Below are 9,185 nucleotides of genomic sequence, written 5' to 3'. Positions count from 1 at the left end.
AGGCTGGCAGTGGCAGGGAAGGAGGGAAGGTCTTATCCCGTGGATCCGACTGGATCTTAACCCCCTTCTGTTTTCTGCTTTATTTTCAGGTCACGAATCAGGTAAGAAGCTTCTAATTGAGGTAACCTTTAGTCTCTGCAGCTTTGGTCCCGTCTCCTCTCGTTTTCATGTAGTAAAGGCTCCTTCTTTTCCAAGGAGAGTGCCCCCTTCCTTCCCCACGCGTGTGTGCGCTCAGTCGTCTCATGTCGGACCGTACTGGAACCTCTCCCGTAAATATACTGTATGAAAGAAAAACAGTAAAAAGAGAATAATTGCGGGTTGGTTATTACTCCAATGAAATCCCTGATGTTTTTAAGGTGGGCTTTAATTCATTGATTAGTGATTAAAACATTAATTTTGTGCCAGGTATGGACCTGTACATGGTGGCTTTGGGCACATGTATGGATCTCCTTGCATCACTGTGTTGTAGTCTCATTCTTCTTTGGCTGACCATAGAAAAGAATGTAATGTTACCATATTTGCGTGTTGCTCCTTATTCACGGCAATATGTGCGTGCTTGGTTGTTGCTGTTTTTGTTAGCATGGTAGAAACCACGCTAGAGAAAGGAAGCTTGTTCTAGTGCACAAAACAATGCTGCCACTAAATAAGCTCTCTCTGAAAGGAAATCACACATACTCCAACCCTGTATCATGTTGTCAGTGACAATTTTGAGCATCTTTAACAAGCGGTAGAGGTCAGTTGCTGATTTCAGCAGGCCTGTTGATAATGTTAAAGATGGTGTGTAAGCCAAAGGGCTCTGAAGCTTCCAGCAGCAAAATTGTATTCTTTAAACTGTATTATTGAAATATTTTGGAAACTGCAAATTTCTGTGTGTGAAGAATGTTTTGTTTGGGTTTTTTGTTGTTGCGGTTGCTGTAATATAAAAACTGCATCTGCAGGAGACTGAAGGGTTATTTGATGCTGGGTCATTTTGTACTTAATAGTTTCCTAGTGCAAATAATTTTACAATTCTTACAGTATTGCTGCTGTGGAGCAAGCTGAGAAGTCTGTAATCCCAGTCTCCTGAGTTAAAAATGACAACCTTTCCTGGGACCTCATCTTGAACATATGCTATAATTTCCTCATGTATCTTTTTTTTTTTTTTTAAATGTGGAAATTCAGAAACTAAATTCTGGTTTGAAAGAAAATAAGTGTCAATAAGTTACTAGTAAGAATTTCCAATTCTCTGACTTCTTTTGACTTTACAGATGTTGAGATGAGCTCATCATGGTACAAATTAAGACCTCAGCTTTAAAGTAGCAATCGAGGAGGAAAAAATAGTGACATTTTTTAATCTGAAATACCTTGTATCACTACGTGTTTATGTTGTATGGAGAAAATCCTCTAAGAATATCAAATGATCAGTTTTAAGTGTGTTTAAAATCCATCTGTTTTGCCCATTGGTTTTGCATTGGTGATGGCTGTATCAGTTGTAGATGATCATGGATAATAGGATTTGTACTCCACAAGGATTTTCTTGTTACTGTTTCTGTGTAGGAAAGGCCACTTGAAACCAGTTAGTCTTAGATAGACTTCCTCCTTCACTGTGTTTTCCAGTCTTGACTGAGCAGGGGTTGTTATTATCTAGACTGAGAGATGTATATTTAAGAAAAAAAAAAAGGTGGGTGTTGAATATGAAAATATGAATACACCTTGCATTATTAATTGTTCTTTTAATGTCATCAGTACAATGGTGAACTGTGTAGCAACAGGGCTGTTAGTCATAAGTTATTCATATCCTGCTTGTGTTTAAAACAACAACAATAGTAATTTAAAATTCTAATGAAGTTGCAAACTCATTTTTAGAAAACCCTGTTGAGTTAATTGCAAGGATGGGCATTTTTTTTAGTACTCTGTACTGTGCTCTGTAAAATATTCTAGAAGTCTTCAGGATTAAAAAAGTCCAATGGTATGCCTCGACAAAGTGTAATGTTTGTGTCTGGTAGTTGTTTAATACATGTATTTACACAGACATCTAGCCAAGTGCCAAGTGTTTCTTCTCTGGTTTGGTCTCTTTGTTTGTTTTTTGCTATTTGGCTTTTTTTTAGTTGAGTATTAGACTATCCCTCATGCACACTGCTTTCGTTAAAGTTATTGCTAGCTGTGGTAATGAAGTCTTAAACTGAAAAAAAAAAAATCCAGTGACCTCTAAGATGCATGGATTCCTAGTATTAGATTGTAGTTAGAACTGTCATTCCAATTTAACAAATACTTACGCTGTTTTGAATATTGTACCAATCATTTTATTCCCTTTATTAACAGTAACTAGTAGGGAAGTGTACTAAATGCAGGTTCATTTGCTTTTACTATGTTCTTACCATACTGTATCTTCTCTGGTTTTGAAATACAGGCAGTAAATTTGAGGCTTTCAGTCTTTGTGGTAGAAAGCCAGATGATAATGGAAAGATAATGGTATTTCTCAGTTAGAGGTGTGTGAAGTTTTTCAAAAATATCTCAGAAGTTTTTCTCTATCTGAAAATGTTTATATTACAATACAAATACAGGAATTTGTAAATCCTTAATGTATATAGAAGCTTTCTTTTTGCATATGTGTTAAAATTATTTGACAGTTCAGAAACTGGCTGGTGAGGGTAAACAGGAATATTCTTTCTTAGCTTTAAAGATTTCCAGTGGCAGTGGAAATCTGCCACCTATCTGTAGTGATGTTTTCAAGAGAGAAGACCGTCGTTGAATGCAGCACACAGTGCTGGTTGTAACGAGTGGAGTCAGGAGTGAAATGTGCCATACAGTGCTAAGTGATTGTCACAGTGCTTTTTTTCACCTTCACTTCTACAGTCTGACAGAATGAATTGTTGTCTACCTCTGATACAGAAAGAGTTGATGATTCAGCATTTGCAAAGCTCCACTTTGTGTACAGTGATGACAGAGAATGGTTTCTTCTCTTTGACCTTCAGCTGGGGGGCCTGACATGACCAGTGCTACCCTCCTTCCTGGATCTCTTATGGGATTTTCCTGAGAGAAAGCAAGAAAATCGTGTTTGTTTATTACCGCATGATGTTTGTGTATCTTGCTCCCAATTTCTTCTACAAAAAAATAGACTACATGCAAATTTTTTGGAGTGGAAAGGTCAGAACATAAGCTGATTGTTCTTCATCATAATGTTGCTTCAGTCTGGCTTGCATCCCACAATTGATTGCCTAGGAAGTGTAGATAAAGTATTGGTGGATATTTTTCTTGATGTCCCACCTTTTTTCATTCTCTCTTCCCTTTCTTCATCTTACACATTCTAAGAAATATCCCTGGTTCCTGGATAACATTTCAAGTCATGCCTTCATTATATCCAGATAAGGATAGAGTAATTGACTGTATCTGATTATGAAGCTCAAGCACTGGCTTCAGGTAGCTCAGAGTTCAGCTACTGAGAGAGCTGGCTGTGGCTTCAGTTTCTCTTGCCACATAGGGCTTAGTTGCTGGTTCTTAGTTACCTCCAGCATTATTTTTAGGCCTTTGGTCCTACTTTTTGAGCGGTTTTGAGTTTTTTATGACATTAAGGTATTGAGAGTCAGCTACATAAAGAAAATTATTTTAGCTCATGAACACAGTTGAAAGCTGTGACTTGAAAGTGACAGGGACAATAAAGATCACAAAGCATAGAACAAATGGCAGAAACTGGGTAAAGCCAGTCTTTATCCATTTATGGAACACCTCTCTTCAGGGTTTCAGGCAAATACAGAGATGAATTAAGTATCTTGGAAGCAGGCCTTACTCTTCCTAAAAGATCATTTCCTGGACTCTGAAACACTATCCCACAAACTTTCCCAAAGAAAAGCTGTTGTAGTCAAAATAATTGAAAATGTGGTGTACACGATTCCTGAGATGTGTTGGGAGGTAGTGCTCATAGATTGAGGTACTGTCTTGGTTTGAAAGGGTGTTGGATGTGGAGAAACACAGATGTCCTTCTAAAAATGCATAGCTAAACATATTTTTTTTTTCAGGTGAGGGAGTGGAGTTTAACTCTTCTGTGGTAAGCAGAGTGAAAAATAGTGGAGATAGTATACAAGCTTGGAAGACAGCCTGTTATTACTAGTGTAGCCTCAGAAGGTGGAAAACCAGGACTCAGTTTGTGTCTTTCTGCAAAGACAATACCCCAGAAATCCTTTCACAGAGTCAGCAAAGGGGGAGTGTTGAGCCTGTGGAGCAGCATAGCAAAGAATAAGCACAAGGACCAATATGAAGGAATTACAGATGACTCACTGTGAGAGCACTTCCTGAATGCCTTCTTCTAGTTTAAAATGTCTCCAGCTGTGTAGCCCTCTTACTGAGTTCAAATAGGTAAGTATGTTGCACAGGGAAAATTGTAACTTGTGTTGGGGTTTAGAGTACTATTTATATGAATAGTTGAAAGATTGCCTTAGCTCATTCTTTGTACGTTCTTCAGTAATTGAAAGCTAAGAAAACCAAACTTCATTCCTCTATTTGTACTTGCCACTTCTGGTCCTTCTTATGTTCTTTTTTTGCTCAGTTTCTTAGTTCTTGTTACAAGGAAACACCTACTGTCTTGAAGACAGAATGGGGTGCTACAAAGTGGAAAACAAGTGACAGTTGTTCATGCCTTATACATTATCTTGTTGCACTGAAGATGCTGTTCCCCACTTCGACATTTTCCTTGCTTAAAGGACCAGCAGAGTCAGTAGAATCCAATTGTTGTTTCAGTAAAACTGTAAAAAAACAAATGTGTATAAGCTTATTTAGAAGAGTCGATTGATCCAGCTCATCCTTGTTATTCCTAAGTTTTTAGATCATGGGAGCACGTCTGTTAAGTGTTTTTCACAGAGTAACACAATATTGTGTTTTGAATCAGTGGCTCAGTATCAACACCTTAGGACTCTGCTGGAAACATTCTAAAGCTCTTGCTCACTGGTTTTGGAGGAAGCCTGGGTCAGCTGGTTCATCCAGATTTCTGCATGCTTTGCTTTGCATTGCTGCCTGTGGGATGCCCTGGCTGAATATGTACAGCAGTGCCTGGGCATACTGAGTGTTAAGTTTCAAAACTGCTTTATGGATGTGTTAAAAATATATACTGTGGTGGCCGGTGAACATACATTACAAGGGACAGAGAGTTCTCAGTAAGACAAGCCCCTAGTACCACAAGAACCACTTTATGTTAGGGTGACCAGAAAGGCTTCTCCCAGGATGCCATGTTCTGTTATGTGAATCTAGCCCAGTTTGGATGCCCTGGTTGGCTGTCAGCCTCCACCCCTCATCGCTCCCCCAGAGCTTCCCCATTGGTCCCTGTTCCCTAGTCCTGCCCTTTCCCCACCCCTGGATAAAACTGTGAGCTGCGGGATCATGTTGGTGTTTGCCTCTGCACCCTTCGCCAGCGTAGCAGCAATAAATGCTGCTGGCGGAACGCACGCAAATGCCCTTCTGGACTCTTTGGTACCGACGGCATTGCTGAACCCACCCGTGCGGCTGTGGGGGCACGCGGGACCCCACGGAGCCGGGCAGGGACGGTATTGATATTCCTCTCATTTTGAAGAGCAGGAACACTAACTGTGAGTCAGTGTTGCTCTTTTAGATATCATAAAGTAATTAACACAATTGGAAGGATAAGAATTTTGTGGATGTAAGTTTTCTCATGTTTTTGAAAAAAAAATTTGCGATGGGCTGTATTCTTTGAACTTTGTTATGGGGTCCTGACGTATAGAACCTGAGGATATTAAAGAATTTGTAATAAATGTTGAATTTCCCAAGGAAGTGTATTATAATGGAGCATTTCTTGCTTGAACAAGATCATACTGTGGCCATTCTAAGTGAGGAGTAGTTGGTAAAGAGGAATAATGCAGCTCATCTAAGTTCCAGCTGTCTCTTTGATCCTGGTGTGCCTTTTGACCTGCTATGCAGAACTAAAGCTTTTGCAGCTGCTGCATATGACTGATAATGACGCTGTCTCTAGAATTTATTGAAAAAATATTCCTTCATCTTAATTCCATAAATGTCAGGATGAAAGAATGAAGAAATATATCCTTATAATGCTCCAACCATGAAGTATTGTTTGGGTGGTTCTCTTATTTCTAGAAAAGAATTTCACTTCTGAAATAGGCTTGGTTTCCTTACATGCTTCTAGAAATGATATGTAAAGAATTGAAAGCAAAATATTGTGCATTTATATTTTTAATACAGATTAGTAAGAATTGCATACTTTAAGGAATGAATAATTTTCCCTTTCTTGATGATAATTCCATCAGTTACATTTTACTCAGTGTCTTACTACTATTTCGGGAAAAAATTAGCTTCAATTCAATAAAGTGCCAAAAGTTCTTGTGCTTTAATGAAAAAGTTAGGAAATATTGATTGTCTTAATTGGTTTATTTTGAAGTTGTCCTTCCAGTTTCCTAAAGCCATAGGAACACTTTGTTTTTGCAGAGGAAGGTCTTAACTGTGGTTTTGTTGTGGTATAGAGATGCTTTAATGCATTCAGCAGAAGTATGATAAAATGTAGATGCTGTGTGTGTTTTGGTTTACATTTGTGCTTAGAAGAGGATTGCAGCAGCTGGTTCTTCCCACCAGTAGCTCTCTGACTTCTACATCTGTGTGTCTGGAAATGTTTGTGCATTTTGCCAGTTCTGTGTTTTCACGGTTCCAACTTTTATACAAATACCACGGTAAAATGTGGAAAAATCCAGGTCTTGCGTATAAGGCCTTAGTATTTAAAATGTGATGTTCCTGAACTATTTGCAGAGGCTGTCCAACTTTAATTGCACTTAACTTTCAAAGTCCTATTTTGTTTCAGTTTTTATCCTCACTTCATTTTTACATGCAAGTGACAAAGTAGAAAAGCACATTGCTACTTCAGACAATATTTCAATTGTGCATTTACTACTTAAGTTAATAATAAATTTTACCCTTACATTGTCTTACCCCACTTACCCTTTCTATATCTCCATAAACCTCATAGATCAAATCTGTAACTGTGTTGGCAGAAGTAGTCTAAACTCCTGAAGTCAAGTCACCTGGATCAAGGTGTTGCCTTGGTCCGCTGGGTTTCCATTCTACTTTTGAGGCTCTTTAAAAATAAATAAATAAGCATGAACACTTCTTCTGTTTTTTAAAGTAAATAAACTCCATTAACCTAAAAGGTAGCCAGTCAGAACAGAACATATTAAAGGTAACTGCTCTCTGCTTTTTTCAATGCTTAACAGATAGTAGGCTGAAGTAGTGGTACCAGCAATGAAAACAGAATAGCTTATACCACATGCTGCATATGTAAAGTGCCTAGAAGTGCTTATTGTAATGTTTTTGCTGTTAACCAGCATTTAGACATACCGATTTACAGTTTGTGATCGTTTAGAATAGAATGAGGTAGGCTGGAAGGGATTTCTGAGTTCTGCAGACCAACCATGCTCTGTTTAAAACAAGTTGCTCAGCAACCTGTCAGGTTCTGAATTTCTCAAGACACAGACTCCACAGCCTCCTGGACATTCTGTGCTAGCGTTTTACTATGTTTGTTATTTTTAAAATTTATTTTTAAATGCCTTCCTTATCAAATTTAAATTTCCCTGTATTTCAGCCTCTGTTGTTTCTCATTGTTTTACTGCATGCTGCTGAGTCTGTCTCCACCTTCTCTGCACTCTCCCTTAGCTAGTTATAAACAGTAGTAGTTGAGAAAGGAGGGCCCTCTGGAATACTGGGGGGGAAAAGGACAAAGTCATAGGAAGTGCAGATAAGGGTGAGGGGTGTAAAATAGTTTCAGAAGTGGCTTTTTGTCTAATGGTTAGCTGGACCAGTGAAAAAACAGGAAGTGTTTTTCGGCAAGGTCTTTTAAAACAAGAAGAAAAGAGACAAAAATAATGACAACAGTCAGTAAAAACAAAGTTGTGAAAAAGTTAATACTAAATACAGACATGTGGGGGTTTTTGTGTTGCTGTTGTTCTTCCTGAGCTCCTCAAGACTTCTGTAATATAGCCAAGTATTTTTCTTTTTTTCTTTTCTAAGGTAAAAACTCAAAGACCTATAAATTAAGAATTGTCAGCAGTGTGATAAGCAGTGTCTGAGAAAGAGATTCTTACACTCTCTTGTGCAGATCTAGAGAAACATAAAGCTGCTATTTTATGTTATCTTGAGTACATAGTATCTATAAGTCAGAAGAAAGTGAACAGCTGAAAATGAGTGAGCCCTCAAAGAACCCTAACTGTTCTTTACAGTAAGTATTTGTAGAATAAAATTGCTTGGATAATCACTAAATAATTGGAAAGGAAAACAGCAGAGATCTCTCCCTATAAGTGACACTGTCTAAAAAGTGAACTTCCTGCTGTCCTAAAACAGGAATGACTCCGTCTTCCCATTCTGCCATCTATTGTTCATCTGTTACCCATCTGCAACTCTCTCTTACACAGGGGCTTATGCTTCACTGTTTTAAAAATCTACTTAATAATTTTCAGAAGGATATTTCTATCTTTTTTTCCAGGTCTGAATGAAACCCTCTTGACACACAGAGGGATATCTTCTTTGCCTATTTTGGGTCTATCCTTAGTATTTCATTTTTGGTTTATGATTGTGCAATAGAGTTGTTAGTCTGGTTGTGTGTTAAGATCACTGCTTGTCATACTAAGCCTATGCTCTTGCTGTTCTCTGTAGTACTGACTATCATTTTTCATCATCACTCTCACTGTTTACTGGAAGTTAAAATTTCTCAGATTGTAAAGTTTCTAAGTGGTATGGTGACATGAATAATGAAAGGTGCCCTGTATCTATGGAGTTTTAGTTCTGTTAAATTCTTCATTCAGGAGTTTGAGTAAGCCATTCTTGGGTTTAGTTAGCATTTTGTTGACTTGGGGTTTAAAGGGGTTAGTTTTATTTTTGTTGGTTGGTTGCTTGGTGGTTTTTTTTTTCCCCAGTTGTGTAGAAAAGGACAAGAGAACCTAAATCACTTATTTGTCCAGTAACTTAATGGGATCCTTTATCATTGCCTTTTCTAGTTTGTGGGGTCTTTTCCTAGGTGAGTGTTGGTTTTTTTATTTTTTTCATGTAATATTGCAAAATATCAAATGATACTGGAATGGAAAATAAAATTTTTTCAGTTGTGTTACTTTTCCTGCAATAAAAATGATAGAAAGATTAGTCACTGGCTTAATAAGAGAAGGACTAGATGTACAAATAATATTTTTATGCACCCATATGTGTAG

At 37.9% G+C, this 9,185-nt stretch overlaps 1 protein-coding gene across 1 annotated transcript in view; it reads left to right on the top strand.

Annotated features, from left to right (window-relative positions):
* The first annotated feature begins 26 nt into the window (after positions 1 to 26).
* Positions 27 to 9,185, top strand: part of UCHL3 (ubiquitin C-terminal hydrolase L3) — a 43,959-nt gene continuing 34,800 nt past the window's right edge. The window contains exon 1 of the mRNA XM_008643679.2: positions 27 to 101. The gene's annotated coding sequence lies outside the window, so the exon portion shown is untranslated. The remainder of the gene's footprint in view (positions 102 to 9,185) is intronic.

This window comes from Corvus brachyrhynchos, unplaced genomic scaffold (genome assembly GCF_000691975.1).
Source record: "Corvus brachyrhynchos isolate BGI_N302 unplaced genomic scaffold, ASM69197v1 scaffold121, whole genome shotgun sequence".
NCBI classification, from domain to species: Eukaryota; Metazoa; Chordata; class Aves; order Passeriformes; family Corvidae; genus Corvus; species Corvus brachyrhynchos.
Note: the sequence above shows the minus strand (reverse complement) of the source record. Positions and strands in the feature narration are given on the sequence as shown.